General features: G+C 35.4%; 2 long non-coding RNA genes across 7 annotated transcripts in view; one reads left to right on the top strand and one right to left on the bottom strand.

The window, feature by feature from the left end:
• LOC114930721 (uncharacterized) overlaps positions 1-23,693 on the bottom strand; it is a 230,877-nt gene that overhangs the window by 40,362 nt on the left and 166,822 nt on the right. The window contains exons 1-2 of one of the 6 annotated variants that reach the window (XR_003819507.2): positions 17,037-21,907; positions 16,158-16,948 (exon numbers count right to left, since the gene is read on the bottom strand). The exons of 3 other annotated variants lie outside the window; for them this stretch is intronic. This is a non-coding gene — a long non-coding RNA (uncharacterized LOC114930721). Of the gene's footprint in view, positions 1-16,157; positions 21,908-23,693 lie in introns of those variants that run through there. 2 more of the 6 variants (XR_003819508.2, XR_003819506.2) reach the window with 2 other exon arrangements.
• The window catches only part of LOC146724681 (uncharacterized), a 108,749-nt gene continuing 98,989 nt past the window's right edge, over positions 13,934-23,693 (top strand). The window contains exon 1 of the long non-coding RNA XR_014923994.1: positions 13,934-14,219. This is a non-coding gene — a long non-coding RNA (uncharacterized LOC146724681). The remainder of the gene's footprint in view (positions 14,220-23,693) is intronic.

The following is a 23,693-nucleotide window of genomic DNA, read 5'->3' on the forward strand; positions in this document are numbered from 1 at the left end:
GTAATCATTATCGCATTATTATGATGAAACGGGGTGTGTAGTCTCGTCGCTCTCCGCAATTCATGGTATGCGTTGGCAGTGTTTTTCTTCTTTTTTTATAACGAGTGCATACACACTGTTGAAGGTTAGGTGGTGGGTGCGGTTGTAGGTTATGGAGCGTGTGTATGTGTCGCTTTAGTAATTGGAGTACGAGTGTTACACTCCTTTAGAACACACACTATTATAAGAGAGGACTATATCGAATGGCAATTTCCGCGAAAAGGATATCGATCTGCGCGTCGTTAAATAAAATAGGGCGCGTTTTGTTTTCCGAGATATTTTCCGAGCTCATCGTCGACGATAAATTTGACGTTGAGAAAAATTTACCTCTACCGTACTTATATATGTACGTATACCTAAAGTTATGTCTTCACTGAAGCAACAACGAGCAACTTTTTGTTCAAAATAGTTCGATGTATATCAACTTGCGACTAAAGCAACTTAATTACAGAAACATTTGGGTTTTGTTCCTATTTCCATTTTAACCGCGATTGCGTCGTTTCTTTACGAAGGATTTGTTGACACGTGTTGTTATAATAATATTTCTTTTATCTTTATCGCGTCGAATGTGGGAACACGTAACTTTTGTTGCTGGCAACAGAAACAATAAGAAACTTTAAGAAAGAAGTATACCGAATTAGTAAAATTTTGTGGTACAATTGGTACTATGTCGGTATGTGACGTTTCATAATGATTGGTTTTGTATCATAAAATTTTTCCAATTTGGTATACTCCTTTTGGCAATAACTGGCAACTTTTTTAAAGAAATGTGGAACATCAACAAAAAGTTGCTCAGTAAGGACGCAGCTTAAGGAGATGCTGATTAGATCTGTTTTATCGACAAATATTATTTTTATTTAATTGTTTATTGACTTTACAGAATGAAAAATCCTTTGCTAGAATTAAAGTATTCATAATAACAAATCTAGGCTACAAATATATGTATTTAAAAAAAACCATAAAAGTTAAATAATTACAGTTTTCTTCTCGTTTAGGTTTAGGTTAGGCTGATTCAATGTAAAAGGCTGATAGAAAAACTAATTATTTAATTTTCTTGTTTCTTTTAATGTACATATGTAGAAGCCTAGATTTGTTATTTTAAATACTTTAATTCTAGTAAAGGATTTTTCATTTTGTATAGCCAATAAAGAGTTAAATAAAAATAATAATTGTCAATAAAACAGACCTAGTCAGCATCCCCTTAACATATGTACAATTTCTTCAAAGAGGAATTGAAATCATCATTAACGTTCATCAGGCGACTTTCGAGAAGCAATTATAATTCGCGGAGTCAAATTACAACGCGCGAAGATGAACATCTTAGCCAGCAAGATGGTGGAGGAAGAGACCGAACGGGTTAATGGCCCTAAGAGGACATCATTCCGCGAATAGGGGACGATTGTCTCTCCGTCGTGCTGTCTGGCACTTGTGCTTTTATGGCGCCGCTCGGTTCTCTTCCTTTCGCAAAAAAATCTCTGTTACGCGAGAGCGAGAGACTCTATCAAGGATCCGCGCCGTTACAACATTTTTATGGGCCATGTCCTTTCCCACCCTCCGTCTGCGAGATCAAGATGAGTAGGTAGATGCGGATTCATTCCACCACCCAAGGGCTCGTTTAGATAGGACTCCTTCCCCGATTCAGATACATCGAAATTGCGCGAACCGACGAACATAACCGCGGCAGTAAAACCTTCATCGTGCATCCTTTCCTGCACCTTCTTTTGCTCCTTCCTCTCTTTCTTTTTTTTTCTCGTGTACTCGCAGCAAACGCTTTTACTCTACCCACCTTCTACTCCCTCACGCGATATCCTCCGCTGTACTTTGCTTTCTTGTTCCTGCAGCATCTCGAAGAGAATCACCCCTCTCCTCGGATTCATACTTCTTTTTAGCGGCTTCGAATATCGAGGAATGCTTGCCACTAAAGTTGGCACCTCACTTCTAAATCGGGAGTTTTTTGTTAACAGTTCTACTTGCAATAGTTCTACAGTTCCCGTTAGATTTCAGAAATAGTTCCAAATAGTTTCGATTTGGGGCTAAAAGAATCACAACCGAAAAAAATGAGGTCCTAACTTTTCATGATACCTCACTTTCTGAAAAACATAATTTAAATTATGAAATTCTACAGTGCCTGATAGGAACAGTTTTAGCAATAATTCTTTTCAATATTTGTAAATAATTTTTGATCTTTAAAGCTGACACTTTACATTTTGAAAAATGGAGAACTGTCAAAAATTGCAAGAATAATCAGCAACTTATAGTTCTCTAAAATCTAGCATAATTTTTGAATTTCAAAGCTGACATCACATTCTGGAAAACTAAATGAGGTGCTGGTTGGAACTATTGTTAAGATCTATGCAAACTGAAACTATGCGAAAACTAGCATGAACTATCAAAAAAGTTGCGAGAATATATAATCAGTACATAGTTCTCTAAAATATATCTAACTTTAATGCGTTTGTAATTTGCAAGAAGTTAATGCAATCAAAGAATTGTTTTGACAAATAAAGATTTATGAAACAAATTGTAACAGTTAATTTTCAATACAAAACTAAAATCTTAAAATTTGCCTCGTATTATTTAAACGCTCCCATTCTGCAATTTTAGGTCTCAGGTGCGCCCGTAAAGTTTTAGCGAGATTCCGAGAGCTGCTTTACTATCGATATCTCCTTCTAAAGCGCGGTCTGGTATGCACTGTCGCCTTAATCCTAAAGGGAGGTATACGTGTTATAATATGTATATCCCCATGGACCAGTAAAACGCATATTTGTCCCGCGGTACATAACTCTCATAATACTTCTCTCGACAGCCTAATGACGCTATATACTTTGTCTCGTAATTGGTGGTACAGCTAGAAAGATAATGATACTACATGAAAAAAGTAAATAAAAAAATTTAGAATAAAATTATTTTGCACGAGACTTTATCTTGGAGAAAATTAGCTTTAAAAATTTAAATGCTTTTTTATCCTTAATGATCTTTTGTTATATTGTATATTATCTTTATTTCAAGAGTAATTAATTAAATATACATATGAAGATACGGCATAATTTATATATAAAAAAATAAATAAAATTTATCTAGATGTTTCATACATAGTCTTTCTTCAGTTAAATTTAAATTATTTTAAATTCTTTGATTAAATAAATTCATTATACTTTTATATTCATATATCAATGGTCATTGTCAAAATGAATTCAAAGATATATTATTAGCTAATAGGTTATTCAAGCTTTAAAAAGCTTTAAATATAAAAGTTAATTTTTAAATTTTTTAAATCAATTTTAGAAATACATATATTATATGAAAAAAAATTATTTTACATTTTCGATTTTTGTATAGGTATGTTCACGTAGAATAATTATTTTCTTGGTTCTAGGATATCTTACATATTCCATATATGTATTTTATATATAGATTTGAATTTTAATATATGTCATCTCTCGAGAGAGATAAACCATTATAAAAATATAATTTTTATATTATTGTCAGATTTATTCGAAATGTGTTGTTGATTACAAAAATGGATATTAGTAAGAAAGCTTGTTATTTAATATTTATTTAATATTTTTTATTATTGTAATAAACGAAATTTTGATGAACGAGATTCGAATTTGTGTTGTACAAAAAAATTAGAAAAGTATTTTTAAATAAATTATCTTTTCAAAAGTAATCCCATTTCGTTAATTAATATTGACGTTGTCGTCCAAAAATAAAACTTATCGTCTCTGTGCTATGTTTTCTTTTAATCTCAATAATATATTTATTCATATTTTAAGGCTCTATCTATATGGTAAAAGTTTATTTATTTTTATTTTTATATTAAATCAACAAAAATAAACCATATCACACAATAGTCTAATATTAATTACGAAAAAATTTTATTTCTGTATATTGTTTTCTACATAAATATTTTTACTTATATTTAATTTTGCCTTTAAAGGAAACATATTGCGATTAATTAAATTTTATTTAAATAAATAAATAAATAAATAAATAAAATATCCTATTGGTTTGAAATAAAATAATTTAACACTGTTATTTTACAAAGATTGCACTGTATATTTTCTCGCGTTTTTTTGCGCACCAATATCTTCAGGCTCAAATATACGAAGATCAGAAAGTCAGATCAACTCTGTATGTCGGGGCGGATGTGGCGGAGTCTCGGGTTTCAACTCCTGGACGTGCGTACTGCGGTCTTGCTTTCGCAACGTGTGGGCCAGGATTGTCATAAAGGCTGCAATATGAGGCGGCGAGAGATTTAGCAATGTTACCCACAGACTTACAACAGTAAGGTTCTTTTCTATGTTGTATGTAACGCTCCTTATTTGTTTCACAATATTTTTATCCGAATAGTAAGAAAAGGAGAAGGGTCTGCAAGTTTTCAGCCCCCTTTGATTTTTATTTTAAAATATCAAAACTTTATTTTTACAAGAACTATTGATTTTAGGTTAAACGGACATATTTTAAAGTCTGTAACACCAATTAATACCATTTTTGTCATCAACTCTCTTGTACCATTTTTGTCATCAACTCTCTTGTGCTTATACTTTTGAAGTGTGTTTTAGGTGGAAAAAAGTTGAAAGCATTTGTGTGTTTAGCTGTGGTTGTGGAAATAGATGTGTTCAGTTAGCTATCAGGCTTTTTATTTTGGAGTCAACTTATTTTGGAAAAATTGTGTTAAAAGAATGCTGATCATAAAGAATATGAAATATCTAATTGTTATATATTTTACACATCACAAAATGTAACACAACACAAAAATGTAAGGAAATGATGTGTAGATGGTAAAAATGATATTAATTGGTGTTACAGATTTCAAAGTACGTCTGTTTAGCTTAGAATCGCCTGATTTCAATAACTGATACTAAAAAATATGAAATATCTGATTTTTATTTATTGTTATATTTTACACGCAAAAATGTAAGAAAATGTGTAGATGGTAAAAATGGTATTGGTGTTAATTGGTGTTACAGGCTTCAAAATACGTCTATTTAGCTTAGAATCACTTGATTTCAATAACTCTTACAAAAATGAACGTTTTTGATATTTTAAAATTCAGAGGGAGCAAGAAACCAGCCTTATGGATCCTCCCTTTTTTTGAACAAAAAAAATATCCTATATTTTTTTCGATAAAATGTTCAACGAGAGATTCTCACCAAATATAAATGATTAATGATCTCTGAAGTATATCTATATATCACAGCTATATAAAATACTATGAAGAGAGAGAGAGAGAGAGAGAGAGAGAGAGAGAGAGAGAGAGAGAGAGAGAGAGAAAGATTTGTGCACCGATTTGTTATCCCGAACAACACCTCTCCATCCATCGACACATACGATAAGCGTGAAAACGACTCAGATCACCGGAGTCTGATAGTCCAGGCTCGAGAAACGATTGAACTATCAATCACATTCTTTCGTCATGCTTCCCCCTTTATTAGCCACGCTCTCGGTTTTGTTCACGACTCGGTCTTGCACGAACATCGAGATCGCTCCTCGGAGATTCTTCATCGTAAAACACCGGAACTCTTTATTGTTCCCCGCGGTTCCTCCTATCGGAAGAAGGAAGGGAGAGGAAGAAGAGGGATTATTCGTCTTCTTGCAGCGCGCTCAAGAGCCGTAAACATTATTATACCCGAGTTAATTGACATTACATAGGCCGCCTCCGCTTCTCAAGGGAGTCACCAAGCTGATGACACCGTAAACCGTCGCGGTTTAAGGGCAATTAACACTTTTCCTTGAAATCTTCCTGCCTCTTTCCTTTTGATCTTTGACACAACAGGTCTGAATGTTTCAAGGACTTTGGAGTGTAATATCGAAGGTTTCTTCAGATAGATAGATGATTAGGTAGATAGATAGATAAGTAGATAGATAGACAGGTAGATAGGTAAATAGATATATTAATGTTTTATACAGAGTGTCTCAGATTTACTGTACCATACGTTAATGGGAAATTCTCAAGGCGATTTGGAGACGATTTTTCCTCAGCGAAAATGTCCAGGCACCAATAATTTTCGAGTTATATAAACGACTAAAAATAAAAGCTTTTTGTAAACTAAGCCTTGTGAAAATATATTATTAACAAAACTACATTTTTTAGTTAATTTTAGGTAAAGTTTATTTCGCGCTGTTCGCGCTGTTTACAAAAAAAGAAAGAAAAGAAAAAAGGGCTTGACGCGAAACACTACCGTGTCTTTTGATTTTAATAGAATTTTAATTTAAGGCTTAGTTACAAAGATACATGATTTCAAACATTGGGAACATTAAAAAAATGATGACCTTCCTCGATATTTTCGTTGAGGAAAAATCATCACAAACTTTGTGAAATTAAAATATTAACAAAGCTACATTCTTCAGTTAATTTTAAGTGGAGTTGCTAGAATTATGGGAACTTGCCAAAAATTATGATCTCCCTCTCTCTCTCTCTCTCTCTCATATTTTCCTCAAAATTGAACGATGTTTTTTTTCTAATTTTATCGCATTTGTGACAATCGCAATGTCCAACTTTATATATAATATTTTTCAAAATATTGCCGAATATATATAAATAAATGCATTATCATTATATGATTGATATTTGTACAATAGCAAGCACATGTTTGACAATGATTTACGGAAATTATAAACACGTTAACACACATAGTCACGTTTTGTATTTACGATAATCACGTGACTTTGCGATGCAAAAATGAATTTTTTTTTGGCATTTAATATGAAACAGGCGCAGAAAAGTCAGCCAGAGCAGTACGTGATAAGCATAACATACGACGATAACTCCTCCGTGCAATTATGTAGAACGAATGATTCACGCGCAATTAAGTTCAACCGAGTCAATCAGTCACCCGTTTCGAGTTGGTGTCCGTGACGTCGTAAATAGTATGAGTCGATGATGCGTTCGAGACAGAAATTTGCCCGCTATCGGGAATTACGAGGGAGAGGATATCTTCTCCGTGGATAATAAATACAGGTTGGACTGAAGGGACAAATGAGTCAAGAAAGAGAAAGAAAGAGAGAGAGAGAGAGAGAGACGGAGAGAAATATAGAGAGGGACGAAGAGAGCTGCATTTCTCGCCAATTCAGCGAGTTACAGGGCTGACGTCATCGGCTCGACATAATTCGATTCAATTCGCTTAATTTTGCGAAAATTGCCAATCTTCTCCGTTGCGCGTTACCGTCTAGCTCCTTCGTATCTGCTCGTCGTCTCTTGCGAATTTCGTCTTTCTCTCTCTAGTTACTCCCTCTTTCTCTCTCTCTCTCTTTCACTCAAGAAGCATTTATCGATCACGATGTATACTGGTCTTTTCTCCATCGTCATTTCCCTTATTTATATGAATACATTATACGGGATTCGTCCTGTTAGCTCTTTTAGCTTAAGCAACAGCTCTCGATTCACTTGATAATCACATCCGTTATTATAATTCTCTTATGGAGAAGCTTTGTGATCGATAAATTATGTCCGGAGATAGAGATGCTTGATTAGAGTTATTTCAGTAATTATGTTTGGAATTTATATTGTTTTCAAATTAAACGAATAAAAACGGGAATTCTCTGAGTATTTTCAGTTTGTAACATATGTAGTACAAATGGTAATTGAATTATTAAATTACCTATTATCGATGTCTAATGACGCGTAAAATATATCGCATTTATTTAATTTGTTCGGCGATACTCATCGATAAATGTATATAATTATATAGACATTTTATCGTGTAATCCATCTATATTATTTCGCGATATAATGTATGTGAAATTGCATAAATCAAAATAGCCAGTAATGTGTAAATTTACCGCCATCAATCGCAAAGCGCTAACAAATAAAGTGACAAAGAAAAGCCAATACGGTTCATTCCAGCGTATTTTGTGTGTGCACGATACATCACAATTATTTTATAACTGCAAGCCGATAATGCGTACAAAGCTTGACATTTTTCCCGATGTAAATATTTTTCCCTTCGACAATATACAGCGCGTTATAAATCTTTAGCGCGTTGTGTCTCTCGGGGAGGTTTTCAAAGCCGAAAAGAGAATAAAAGAAAATCAGAGAGAATTAATCTCTCACAATTTTCCGTATTTGGCCGATTTTTTTTTGAACAAATCCGATCGAATGAACACGATAAAATTACGTCCCACGAATAGAAGAGGGAAGAAAAAAAATTTCAATAGATCACAAATGTTCTCTCCCTTGATGAGAGAGATTTTTTTCGCCTCTTACGGGTGAGAATCCTTCGTACATATTACGCTCTGGAATTCGATTCGATTAATTTCGCGTGACTCCGTCGTTCGCGATAATCTCGCGCGTTGCGAGTCGGGAAGGTTAAAGGTTAGGTTAGGGTTTTCAATAAAAGCTGCCGCGAAATTAGGCAAATTCAATTCGGCGAATTGCGAAAATTGGATCGGATACTAGTCATCGTTGTGTATACATATGTATGTAACAATTCATGAGGTAGAATCGTAATAAAGGGTCTCTCGGATAGGATTGAGGAAACGCAAACGATAAGCAAAAAAAAAAGAAAAAGAGGAGATTCAATTTAGATGACACAATATGTGTGGGTGTGTGTGTTTTTCTTTCTTTTTTTCGCAAATATTTTTTGTCGGTCTCTCGATAACGATGAAAAGAGGCGCGCGCGTGTTTTTCCTCTTATTCAATCTTCCAGTCGAATTGATAGGGTTCTCACGAATAATGACAAAGCGTGCTAGAGAGTCTGGCTGCCTAGCATAATGCCTTCCCCGATCGAGCCGCGCATGCGCGTGCGCATCTATGAACGGCGCATAAAGCTGGATCTACAATAGATGAAGTAAGCCTTAAGAAATTAATTTACCAATTATATTCGATTATTTTTCTCACATTCAACTGTGATCGATCAATTCCTTATGGCTTAAGGAAATCCTAAACGTGCTAGAGAGTCTGGCTGCCTAGCATAATGCCTTTTCCGATCGAGCCGCGCATGCGCGTGCGCATCTATGAACGGTGCATAAAGCTGGATCTACAATAGATGAAGTAAGCCTTAAGAAATTAATTTACCAATTATATTTCATTATTTTTCTCACGTTCAACTGTGATCGATCAATTTCTTATGGCTTAAGGAAATCCTAAACGCTGTTCTGTCTTATACAATAAATAAAACATCACTTTTTTGCGCACCCTTTTCTTTTTATTGGATAAATAGAATAATAAACGCTTTTCCACTATTAAAGTACATATAGAAACAAAGCGCGAACTTACCGATTTTATGTTAAAAATACAAAAAATTTTTTTAATTAAAATTTTTTGTTCTTAACATAAAATCGGTATAGGCTCGTGCTTTGTTTCTATATATAGTATACCTTAATCGTGGAGTATACCTATCGCTTATTATTCTATCCAACTAATAAAAATTTAATTTTTTAATTTAAAAAAAATTTTGCGTTGGAAAGCATTTATTATTCTTTTCAACAAATAAAAAGAAAAGGGTGCGCAAAAATAATGTTTTATTGATAAAATAGGACGGCATTTAAGATTCCCTTAAGGCTTCCTACACCTATTGTAGATTTGGTCTTATTTATACAGCCTGTACAGAGAAATATCTATGATTTTCTAATATAATAAATATCTCGCTTGCACTTGTGTTTACTCTTTGATTTTAGTTTGCAAGTTCGTAAAGAAACTTTAATTATGTATATTACCAGCCCGATACTTCGATAAATCTTACAAGATCGGAAATAACTTATGTTACCTTCTTCGAAGGAATATAATTAAAATGTAATTAAAATAAAATTAAAATATATTATTATAAATAAGAAAAGTGTTTCACTCTTTTCCTCAAATTCGAGATGGTTCTTCATTCGGATGAAGAAAGAAAGAGCGAAAAAGAAAGAAAGAAAATTTAATTTAAACCACGAAATTAGTGTTGAATCAATACAAGTGCAATAAAAGTAATTAAAGTTAAGGAAAATTTAGAACCTTTACACGATTTATCGAAACGATGCATCCGAGGCTAATTGTTTGATTTTTGCATTTATTGGCGTTGCGGTAACTGTTGTATTTGCGGTAGCAGATGCGAATTATTGGCTGAATAACGATAGCGCGAATATAATTATACGAATAATATGAAAACGAGGCGGTTATTGCGGCTCTAGTAAAATACAAGACACACACATTAATACTTTTTCGTTGAATTATCAATGCTACATTAGTCAAAGGTTTCTTTCTGTTTATGCGATCTCGTTGTTTTCATAATAACTTGGTCGGTTCGAACTTAAATATGCATGCGATATATCATTATTTATGCGATCGCGCATAAAGAGATCATATAACTTCTTATATTTTGAAACTGATTTTTATGAAAAATTCCACCTCGTGGAATATACACCGGATAAGTTTCGATTACTTTGTCGTAATAATTTAAACATCTTGTGTGCGCGCACACACATGTTTTAGTTCTATACTTAACTTCGGCGCTCTTTGTAGGGGTTCGGGGTTTTACAAGAACATAAAGAATACTTATATAAATCTTTGCACAACAGAGAAGAGTAAAGACCAAGTACACGTAAAACCACAACTTTGCGGTTTACAACCGGTGGTTATGACCGGGTATTAATTATTTATCATCGAATAAGATTTTAACCATTTTCGATCATTTCACTAATTGTAGACATTACCATATTATTTCGCTGAAATTTAATACATTAGTGTAAATTAAACACTTAAAAACGCGATTAATTTTCAGAATCTGCTAGTGAAATAAGATGTAAATCTAGTTGATCAAGTTACCATGTAATATGAAAGGTCCGAGAAAGGTGGGATTATGGTCGACGGCTCAACTATGTCATATTCACAATGTGTATTTACGTACATACACTTTATACATACGGTGACTCAGACTTGCGTCATCAAGTCACAATACAAGCTGCAGAGAGAACAGGCCTTTGTAATAAAATGTGAATATACATACATAATCGAGATTACCAGCTTTATCAAACTACGGATATTAAAGCTCGCTGTTATCAGGTACAATTCTTTAAGAAGAGATATAGATTAGATATAGGTCAGGAGAGATGAGAGAGATATATATATCTCGAAGCTTTTTTATGATTCTGCCTATTTGCACAAATATTGCGAATCAATATCCCTCAATTTATACTTTTGCTTTTTTTTCTATCTATAGATAAAATTTAATTTTTTGGAAAAAGTACGAATGTAATGTGGGTTTGCTTCAGGCACAACTTTTTAAGAGAAAAATGAAATATAGGTTATACAGTACAGCGTTTTTATGATTCTAGGTATTTGTCCAAATATTACGAACCAATATTCTCAATGTATACACACACTCAATGTAACTGAAAAAACATATATGGAGCACATTGTCAGATTCTGTGGCCAATTTGGAAATGATTTTTCCTCAGTGAAAATATCGAGGCACCAATAACGTTCAAGTTATCAATGATTGAAAAAGGAAAACTTTGTAGAGTTAAAATATTAACAAAATTATATTCTTTAATTAATTTCAGATAGAGTTTATTTTAATAGAATTTTAATTTAAGGCTTAGTTAGAAATATACAAGATGGCAAAAATTGGGAACATGCAAAAAATGATGACCCCTTCGACATTTTCGAAAATGTCGATTTCATCTTTTTAATTTTTTTATAAAATATTGTCTTATTTCAGCCATCTCGTTTCAGAGATATTCAATTATATTAATATATGTATGAGGGAGATCATCATTTTTTGTAGTCCCGCAATGTTCTCAATTATTATTGTAATCTTGTAATACTATACTATGAGCTTTAAATTAAAATTCTATTAAAGTAACTTCTATCTGAAATTAAGAAGAATATAGTTTTGTTAATATCTTAATTCTACAAAGTTTATGAGAAGTTCTTCTTTTTCAATCATTGAACTGGAAAAAAATTTTGTTGCATTAATAAAAATTCTGTTCGAAAATGGACGAAACAAAATTACTGATTGAATCTACTAGAATTCATTTTAATGCAACAAATATCTTGTTTACACAAAAAACTAATTTGTTGTGTAAACAAGATGCTTGTTGCATTAAAAAGAATTCTGGTAGATTCAATCAATAATTTCACCTATTTTTGAACAGAATTTTTGTTAATGCTACACAATTTTTTTAATTTGAAAATGATTAGTGTCTCGACATTTTCACTGAAGAAAAATTGTCTCTAAATTAGTCAAACAATTTGATGGTCTGTTCCGTATATATGTATGTTTGTTCAGTTACACTTTGTATATTCTTTATTTTTTATTATTTAATAATTAAATATAATTCAGTTTCCTTGGAATAAATACGGATGTAATTAGTGTTTGCTGTTATCTAAATAAAATTATATAGATGATCATTTAGATGAAACTTTAGCGTCATCTTATTTTTATATAGAGAAAAATGTGTATTATTTATATCTTACATGAAAAATAGTATTATCTTTACTAAATTATCTAGAATAATTTTCAGATAATTTTAGTTTAGAATTGTAGCACATAAAAATACTTAAATAGTAGAACTTAAGCAGTAAGCGATAACAATTTATAAATAAAAATATGAATACATATATTTTTATATCCCTATTATAATTTACATTTTTTATACTATGTTTACATAAGAAGTCTTAAAAATTATTATCTAGAAAATTACCTAGACAAATCGTCATATAATTTTATCTTTTATCTAGATATTAAAACAAAATCATCTTCATCTTATCTAAGACAAATTTACATATTTTTATCTCAACTTTATTTAGTTAATTTTAAAATAGGTAACACATTCTCGACCCTTTTCTCCACGAAAACACGTTCGTCCCGACTCGCGAGTCGCGACGAGAAAGGCAGCTGCGCAATAATCGCTCTTCCTTCCTCGGAAACTGTAAAAAGAAATCGATTTGCTCGCGAGTGGTGGCGCGCGTCGATACAATTTCCCGTGGGGTGCTGTCGTTTCTCGTTTCTGCAGCCCTGCAGCGAGCGGCCGGCTGCTCGTAACTCGTGGACCGACCGCGCCGGAGGAAGTTCGAGGAGGCAGAAGGGGAGCAGAAGGGAAATTCGGATTCGAATTCCTGCCACATTTCGCGCACGCAGCTGATAGCGCGGCCGCGCCACGCGAAATAGCCCTCAGCATAGCATCGAGGGAGATCGATCTTCTCCCTTCTCTCACTCCCTCTTTTCAAATATCTCCAGGAATTATTATTTTACAAACGGTTGTGCGCGCAATCTCTGTAAAATAATCCCGATGACGATAAAAGATCGGGCTTTTTCCCCGTGAGTATTCCTACTTGTTCGAAGGGAGATGGATTTATTTTTTTTATATCACGCGTGCGGGTAAATGTCTACTTTGCGCACTGTTTTCTGTGCGCAAAGTAGCCATTTTCACACGCAACACACTACAGACGCTTCAAAACCCATTATTTCACGCTTCAAACTCATTATTTCACGCTTCAAACCCATTATTTTACGCTACAAGCTCATTATTTCACGCTGCAAATGCTACAATCGCTACAAACACTTTCTTCCTAACGCCATCTCGCAGCGCGCAACCGCTACTACGTCCCCATTCCAGTCTTTTACATCGCATCAATCTAATTGAAACGAGTCAATATAAAAAAACCAATATGACATCGAACATCACATTTGACAACAGTGAAAATGAATCACCTCCAGAAATTACAGAAATGGCAAGAAACACCGTAGAAAATCTCTTGCCTCAAAAATCTAAAGAAAAATATACAGCTGCGTACAATAAATTTATAACCTGGACAACTGCCAAAAATATAAGATCATTCTCTCAAAACACATTACTCGTGGGAGTGACCGCACTCGCCTTTGGCTCGTGCGTCCATTCCCCCCACTCGTGCGACAATTGCCAACTTCTCGCACTTGTATCACAATATACTATTTCTCTTCAACAATCGTTCCGCGTGACGATGTATAGCGATAATCGCGTTACTCCGGCGCGAAGAACGTTTGCGTTAGATTCAATTTGCATAGAAAGGTGGCGCGGTTATTTACTTTATTACCGCGGTTGCAAAATTTAATTGTAAATTTGCTAGAATTTTATGCGGAAAGTGTGCTTCGCTGTGTATGTGTGTGTGTACGGCGGGGAAAAGTTTTTAATCTTGCAGCCTGAGTTTAACGGAGATATTTATGCATGTTGTACACCCCCGGAAAGTTACGCCGGCATAAACAACGCTGATAAAGGTAGTACGCAGCTTTTACACTGGATTTTAATCTTCAGCATGCATCGTGCTTAGAATGTAATTTCCCGCAAATAACGTTTTTTCACTCAATAATTCATGTAGCCGTGATACTTTTCGTGATACAACATAAAGGGAGACAGAGAGAGAGAGAGAGAGAGGGAGTTCATGCAGACTGTAACACGTATAGTAGTGTCACAGGTATAATTAAGATTTAACCACAAAGGATAACAAATTTTGTACGCTTTAAGATTATAATGCCGTATATATCTTCTTGTGTGAATATTGTGCGTGCATCGGCGCATAATTTCCATATTTTGCGGCGTTAATTAATAATTAATGACGTAACACGCATATTCCTCGCGAGGAATGCGCCACGGTGCACCGGTACGTTAATTAAGGCTCCTCCGTCTGACATTTGCGCAGTTGCAGCGTATATGGTTTTTGGTGTTGTGCACCTCTTCCTTTCTTTCAGACGAGGGAGAATAGCATCGCGCATGCGCGCGCGAAAATGTTAATTTGCATTAATTCCAAGTTGCCAGTTTGCGCTCTACGCGCTCAATGCGCCTTAAATCTTATTCTTCCCCTTTCTTTTTTTTCCTTTCTTCGGAAGCAAATTCAATTTAATTTGCAAACCGCATTGCCTTCCATCTTCATGCAAATCTTTCCCCAAAATGCCCCCTTCGTGTTTTCCCCCAGCATCCGAATCGCCGTTGCATAGCAACATACGCCTTTTGCATTCGTCCGAATTCAAATTTCCGAATACGTCGAAATGTATACACAGGAAGTACTGTAGCTAACGATATATATATATATATATATATATATATATAGAATGGAAAATATAGCACCAGAACAATGTCAATAATGTAGCCACTATGCCCAAAAGAATTGCTGCTGCAATTAAAGCAAAAAGAGGAGGATCCATTAATATTGAAAAAACAATAAAAACACTTTCCTTTATAAATGATATGATTTCATTTTTTTTTATACGGAAACATTATAAGATAATAGAATTATTATAGGGTGCCTAATACTTTTGGCGCTTTTGGCCAAGGCTGTATATATATATATATATATATATATATATATACATATATATATATATATATATATATATACATATATATATATACAGCCTTGGCCAAAAGCGCCAAAAGTATTAGGCACCCTATAATAATTCTATTATCTTATAATGTTTCCGTATAAAAAAAAATGAAAGTGTTTTTATTGTTTTTTCAATATTAATGGATCCTCCTCTTTTTGCTTTAATTGCAGCAGTAATTCTTTTGGGCATAGTGGCTACATTATTGACATTGTTCTGGTGCTATATTTTCCATTCTCTCTTTCTTTAAAATTTCTTTCTAAAAATGCGCACTAATATATTTGCGACAATAGCGACATCTGACAGACTAGCACTAACATTCCAAAAATGTGAATATAGCAAATTAAAGTAAATCAGTTATTTTTTGATCTATTAACTCATATATCTATGGTTAAAAATACTCTTTAAAAATTTCAATATAATAAAAATTAACAATAGAATCATTTCCAATAAGTATTTAAAAGATATTTCATAAAATAAAGGTGCTTAATGCTTTTGTCCGAGACTGTATATATAGATGTATTTCGATAAAATTGCCCTGTATAAATATTGTTATTGGAACACGGTTATATATATATATATATATATAATTATGATAAACCAAACCGTGTTCCGGGATCCGGGATCTATATATATATATATATATATATATATATATATATATATAGATCCGAGAACGTGTGTTTATTTAATCCATTTACTTTAATTTTGTTGCCTACCGCCTAAATGTAAGGTTAAGGTTGCTCGCCATACAAACAGCTGAATTTATGGCGGGAAATTTAAAGTTAGAGAGACGAGCTAGGGAGAGAACGGTAACCATGGTGCTCGCCTACTTACCTTTTCGGGTCGAGGCTGATCGATAGACGTTTCCTCCTCGGTTGAAAACACTGCGACGCTTCCGAACGTGGATGAAGTTTCTCGCTTGAATTTCCTTCTCGGGTCACTCGGGATAGATTCCTATGTTCAATCGTAGTGACAGAACTGCACGAACTGCGAAGTACCGAATGTTTACGTATTCGAAATATGTAGAAGTCGCCACTTGGAAACACGTTTTAAATAATTGCGTTTGCAATAGGTAGAAATTGACATTTTTGTTGATGCTGGAAGGAAAGGAACGAATTGTGCAATCATCATGATCGCGGAGCAAAATGAGCGAAGAATTGTGGAGGACTTGGAGAAGTTTGAAGTTTTTCAAGAGAAACTTATGCGATTATATGCGATGTGGACAGATATGAGTTTCTGGAAATTCGTGTATTTTCTAAAAACTCCAAATAAAACAACACGATTGTTTAATATGGTTTAATATGAGATAGTAATAAGCAATGGTAAATAGAGATATTGCCACTGTTATAGCTAGCGTAGCACTATTATCCGTAAAGTTCCGCGAGCTTTCTTCTTGTAACTGTAAAATAAGACCGCTTTCCGACTTCAAAGGGCATTTGCGTCTAAAAGTAATTCAGTAAATTTGTTTCTCCATTGGCTTCTCCGTCGCGAGTTTTGATAACTGTGTCTCCTCTCTCAAGTGCTTTCCTTACTTGATGATAAAGACTTCAAAGAGAAGCGTAGCCGTTTGTTGTAATTGCAATAATAAATCCAGAACGAGGACAATCCTATTCTATAGATCCTGTCTGAAGACACGAATATCATTACACATTTGTACGCAACAAAAAAACATTTCCTTCTTATTCTTTTTGCTATTCTTTCTACTCTTCCTACCATTTTATGCAACTCTCGGGATACGATGTTGCTTGTTATCGAGGCGTTGATATTCCAAGCGTTATTGGAAAAGTTGTACCATTGAAAGGAGAAGCCATAGATAAAAAAAATATTCAAGATGACAGAACTAATAAGTATAAGATTGCGCAAATGTTTCGAGATAATACGAGCGAAGCTTCTTAGAAACGTCGGTAAACACAAGCAAATGCTATTTGAATTGTAACACTTCAAGTTATAACCAGTCGTCATCACGTGCGCTGTAATTTTACTTCAACTTGCTGATATCCGACTACGCTATTTAACCTGCATTATCGCGAAGATGTTTTGTCAAAAACACGTACCTCGATTGTATATCGCACTGTTGTGTCTAATTCCCACTGAGATTTCGCGTATAATTATGGATACGTTGCGACATCGACGGCGGGATTTGCGCTAATTCCACGAGTTATTGTGAATTTATAGAACTGTGCGCCCGCGAGAGAAAGAGAGAGAGAGAGAGAGAGAAAGTGTGAGAAATTTCGGTTAGCGAAGTTTTGCGATGCAACAAGTAAACGTGTCGACGGCGACGTTACATCGCTTTACTTTATGCCACCGAGATAGGGATGAAATGATCAAGTTCAATATGTATTTAAAAATCCGAGTCGAATCCAACAATCAAATTCTAGGTTTCAGAAATAATAAAACTCATAAGAAATAATATTTCATATTGTACTTGTAAAGTAATTGAATCTAGAACAGTTATAATTAATGAATTTTAGATCAAGCTTATCAACAAGATTTTTTTAAATCAAACTTGTAAGTATATTTTCTATCATCCAAAAATCTATCCAAAAAATCGAATTTGATGTAACTGAACAAATATATATGCAGCATATCATAAAATTCTCTGCCTATAATAATTTGGAGATGATTTTTCCTCAGTGGAAGTGTCAAGACACCAATAATTTTCAAGTTATCAACGATTCAAAAGGAAGAACTTACAAACTTAACTTTGTAGAGTTAAAATATTAACAAAACTACAATTTTCACTTAATTTTAGATTTAGAATTTATTTTAATAGAATTTTAATTTAAGGCTTAGTTACAAAGAGACAAGATGACAAAAATTGATGACCTCTTTCGACATTTTCTCATAAGTACTCATAAGGGATTCGAACATATAATATTTGATCCTTCTTGTCTACTTGAAAGTATTTTATCCCCAGATAATCATAGAGTTCGAAACTATGCAAATAAATTTGAACCTACTTGTAAGACACTTAATCCCATCGCCAATCGAGAGTGTGGCTATGAAGAATCGTGATTCGAATAATCGCAGTAGGTAAATATGAGAGGGGGAAGGTCGCGGATAATTTTACAAACTGCGTGTTACGAAACATTGCGTCACGATGATTCATTCCTCGGAACGGCGTTTTCCACCCACCGTTGGGAAATCTTGCTTAATTTCCGCAACACAGACTGCACGATTGTTTAAGCGAGTCGCGAATGTTAGGCTCCTAATCACTATTCATTAGTTCTAGTCTTCAGCACTTCTTCCCCAGTTTCATGTTTTATTACGTTAATTACGAATCCGTGATTTGGTATGCGAAGCAAGAGTCGATACACAAAGGCGTGTATTAGCATCGAAACGTTAAATAATTCAATTGTATGTATATGTATAAGGAAAATTGTTCGAAACGTGACGATTCAATCGCCATCTGTCAATGTTGTTAATTAATTATGTCATTATTCTGAGTTTTAATTCCCGTAAGAGAATCTCGTGATTTCAAAATAGATAAACTAATCTACGTCGTAAAAGCTTCAGCGAGAATCGCGTTATCAATGAATATACTCGTCGTATATATTTGTTCACACCGATATCTGGGAGAAACATCATCCCGGGAGTAGAGAAGGGCGAGGAGGGGATGGAGAGTCAAGCCGATATATCGATCCGTGCGCGCGGAGCCCTTCTTTTTTTTCAAACACCTTTTTTTAGCGGGAACAAAGCATTTCCAAACTTCGACTCCGAAGTCATCGATCTCCGAGTCATTCTTTCTCACGGTTTTGCGTTTTACACACGATTAAAGGAAAAAAAAATGAATAGCACAACAGCGAAATAATGCGTTGACCTCGAGATTGATTACGTTAATCGGTGGAATGATTAATCACGGCCGAAAGAAAAATTTAGAAAAGATTGGAACTTGGAGATTTCGTTGACACTGATGGAATTTAAGTCTGTCTTACAAATATAGCTTCGAATTTGTTCGCATAGTTTCGAACTCTTTGTGATTAGGTCGAAAAAATAGTACTTTCAAGTAGACTTGAATCTGAACGAGATATGTTCCAACTTTCTATGGTACTTTAAAAAGACAAGAGCAGTACTTCCAAGTACATTCGAACCTGGATCAAGTATGTTCGAATCTTTTATGAGAAATTTTACATTATATATATATATAAAATTACACATTTTAATGTTTGACTTTAAGGGAGACACAAGACAGTAATATCAATTTGTTCAGAAAGTACTACTACTTTCGAAAAATTCACTTTAAAATGGAAATCGATTTTTTGACTGATATAGAGCAAGTGTCATAAATATATTTTTTCATCTTAGAATTCGAATAAAAGATCTGATTTTTTTGCGACAGAAAGCAGTATTTACAAGCACTATTTCGAATCTTGCAGACATTCGATTTAACATTCAAACATAACATTTCTAGATTCGATTACTTCGGACAAGTACACTATAGGAATTATTTTTCGTGAATATTATTCAAATCCTTAAGAAAATAAAATTTGTTTATTAAATTCGATTCTGATTTTTAAGTACATATTGAATTTGATCCCATCCTTATTCGTCGATTCACTTCTGCGGGCGATTGACAATTATCGTTGGCTTCGTCAGAAATCAAATTTGAGGACGTGTCACTCTAGTTTTCCACGGATGGGATTTTCCCGCTTTTTCGTACGCGATATATCGTCCACGGCAAATCTTATTGATCAACGAGGCGACGGGTGTCCTCGTTAACAGCATCCAGTATTATCGCATATATATATATATATATATATATTTAGTATTTCGGGCGCAAGGTATACACTGTCAACACCGATTTGCATCACGTCTTGGGTCGATCACTCCAATAAGCCTCAAATATATACCCGTATTTTCGTTCCTTGTATCAGAATAAATTAAGTGACAGCGCATTCCAAGTATGGAAAATCATAGATGCATTCAAGATGTCTGAATTCAAAGATTTTTCTTTAATACTGCATTCCGAATATAATAAATTTAATGATAAATGATAACGTGCCAATTTGTGGACGTTTCGCGCAATTTCCTTTCTCGTTTGTCGGTTGTCACAAAATAATTTCACATCACTCTTACGTTGCGCGTCAAAAGTGCGAACACCTATCGCCGACCCGCGAATGGACTCGCTGAAACTTCACCAACGATCTTAAAACTCTTCCCGCGAGTGCACGATGCCCTCCGCAACCTTTAATATAATCCCAACTCCGGGTTCGAGAACACCGAGTTCAGACTGAACTTTGCCTCGCTAGTTTAAGCTCAATCATGTATTCACTCTGAAGTGTGACGAGAATGATACTTCGATTGATGATAAAACCCGATCAGTGATCAAAAATCTCTCTCTCTCTCTCTCTCTTTGAACTGGCGAAGATAAAATATATATACTGTAGATTCTCTGACATAAAATTTTTGATATGAAAATAATTAATAAGTCGCAATTTTCTCAGGGACAAAACTTTTTGAACACTAAGATTCTAGGCAATGTCAGTAATGATTTTAAAATGTAGTTTGCAAAGCAACAATTATTTGTCTGATTTATTTGCAGTTTGCTGTGTGTTTTTGTGTGTGCCGTCGTTATTTATTATCGTCGGTGTCAGTTTCCAACAGATAGTGACAAATAATTGGCGAAAGACCAGACAGCAGTCTAATTTCGTTAAAAAGAAAGACAGACATATTTCTAGATACGAATTGTTAAGATATCTTAGTTTATGTTGACATGTCTTCAGATTTACTCAATATAAATAGCGAGATTGACGTAACAGCAAAATTCAAGAGAGAGAAAGAGAATCAAGTTTGATTCTTCCAGATGATCAGGACTCAAACTAAAAGAAGGGATTAGAAGAAATTTACGTCTTGTACAAGAAATATCACAATTGCCTCGAAATACAGTTGCCTGATCTCGTCTAGTTTCGCTTTATTCCGAACATTTAAAAGAATCTTCGTTAATTTCGCGCACAGAATAATCGTAACTGTCAGTGAACAAAACGAAACTTTCCCAGACACCATCATATCCAAAATTAGTGCAAAAGACATCTCTAAGATGTTTCTGAGATGTCTTCTGGGATAAGATTTCTTAATAATGTCTTATGCGCAATTTTGGACATCTTTAAGACGTGTCTTTGGGATATCACATCATAAGATTTCTTAATGATGTCTTATGCACTAATTTTGGACATCTGTAACATGTTTCTGAGATGTCTTTGGAATATCACATCATAAGATTTCTTAATGATGTCTTATCCATCAATTTTGCACTAATTGGGTTAGCTCGTCGCATATGATGACCGCGCGCGCGCGAAAGAAATCCTATTCTCGAAAGAAATGTGCAGTACAGTGTGGCAAGCTGAAGAGTGACGAATGACGAAGACCGCGAAGCAAGCATTGAGGATATAGAACTCGCGACGGAGGAAGAAACGCGTGACGAAGGTGACGCGTCGCACGCTACCGGAAACTCCGGACAAAAGATGCCCCGATGCCCTTGGTGTTCGTCCGAAAGACGACGACGGACGACGACGACGATCAGAAGGGCATCGTCCATCTGTCCGCTGTCAGATCCACCACGATGTCGACGTCCGACACCTCCGCGATTTTCTCCTCCTCCCCCTCCCTCCCCCTTCACCTTCTCCCCCGTCGGGTCGAACCGGGTCGAAGCCGCGGCGGACCGGCTCACTTTCGCGTTGCACTCGCGTCGAATCCAACAAGTTAAAGCGCTCCTGTGACGTCAGACCATGTATGTGTCCCGACCTGTGGGTCATCACAACCCTCGGACCTGGGTTTCTGGGTCTTTCTTTTTTTTCCACCTTCTCTCTCTTTTTTTTTTTTTTTTTTTAATGACAGATGCGAGACGGAAACACAACGACGTATCGATACGCGCGCGACGACTCTCAAGTAAAGTCCGTTCCCCGAGGTCGTCCTCAGGATTCAGGAAGAGAGAGAGACCTCCCGAATAGGATGGCAGTTTAAATGCAACTATGCTTTCTCGGGTTTGGGTTGAGCGCGCAGGGTCCGAATCGGCCGTGTTCGGCGGCGCTCGGCTGTTGTCGGATCTCGTCGATATGCCCATAGACACAGTGTATATGTCTATGGATATGCCGTGCCATGCTACGCTATGCTATGCTTGTGCCTGGTTGCTTCTCTCTCTCTCTCTCTTCCTCCCTCTTTCTTTCTCTTTCCCTCTCTCTCTGTCTTTTTCTCTCCGCCTCCTCATCTCTTCGTCCTCATACACGGCTTCCTTGTTCCTCCATCTTGCTCATCTCTTCTCGTGACTTCTTTGTCCCCTCTTTTTCTTCTTCCCACGTAATTTCTCCCTCTCTGTTTCTCTTTCTCCCTTCCTTACATCACTTCTCTCGCTCCCGACGATGGCTCTCGGACTGGCGACGGTGCAGATGTGTTAGTCGGAGTACCCTGGTAGTGGTGAGGCTCGTGGTGGGAGGAAAGTGCGGGGGTGGTAGTAGGTGGCGGACCGGTGAGACGCGCGCGAGGGCAAGGAATGACGGTAGTAGAATGTAGTGGATGTGGCGGTGCGCGCGCGGGAGCATGAGGAGACGAGGGGGGAGGGAGGGGGGAAGGAGGACACGGCGGAAAAGAGAAGGGAGTGGGAGAGAGGATAGAGCTTGCGACAGAGACGGTCATATGGCGCCCGAGAGTCAGAACGGGAATGTCTTATGTCATTCTCCTCTCGGCGATAGTCTAACGGGTGTCGCGTGGCGCCTTGTCAAGTTGTTACAACAACGGGGGATGCGATTGAAAAAAATTTTCTCCGAGTTTCTTTTTTTCTTTTTTTTTTTTGACGAGTACAAACTCTCCTTCTACTCGCCCGATTATCCTACACTGGAAAAAAAATTTTGTTGGATTAACAAAAATTCTGTTCGAAAATGGACGAAATGGAATTACTGGTTGAATCTACCAGAATTCCTTTTAATGCAACAAGCATCTTGTTTGTACAACAAATCAGTTTGTTGGTGCAAACAAGATATTTGTTGTATTAAAAGGAATTCTGGTAGATTCAACCAGTAATTCCGTTTCGTCCATTTTCGAACAGAATTTTTGTTAATCCAACAAAATTTTTTCTTTAGTGTAACCAGCACACATATCCCGAAGACGTTCAGAGAACATCTTGAGGATGTTGGAACGTCCTCTGGATATCTTATGGATACCCTCTGAATGTTTATTGGATATGGTGTGTTATTAGGGTAAAATTGCGAGAGAAATAAAGGTATGCTAAATGTAATTACTACACTGGAAAAAAAATTTTGTTGGATTAACAAAAATTCTGTTCGAAAATGAACGAAACGGAATTACTGGTTGAATCTACCAGAATTCCTTTTAATGCAACATAAATCTACAAGAATTCCTTTTAATGCAACAAGCATC

Source organism: Nylanderia fulva, unplaced genomic scaffold (assembly GCF_048542155.1).
Source record: "Nylanderia fulva isolate GAGA-0341 unplaced genomic scaffold, ASM4854215v1 Scaffold120, whole genome shotgun sequence".
NCBI classification, from domain to species: Eukaryota; Metazoa; Arthropoda; class Insecta; order Hymenoptera; family Formicidae; genus Nylanderia; species Nylanderia fulva.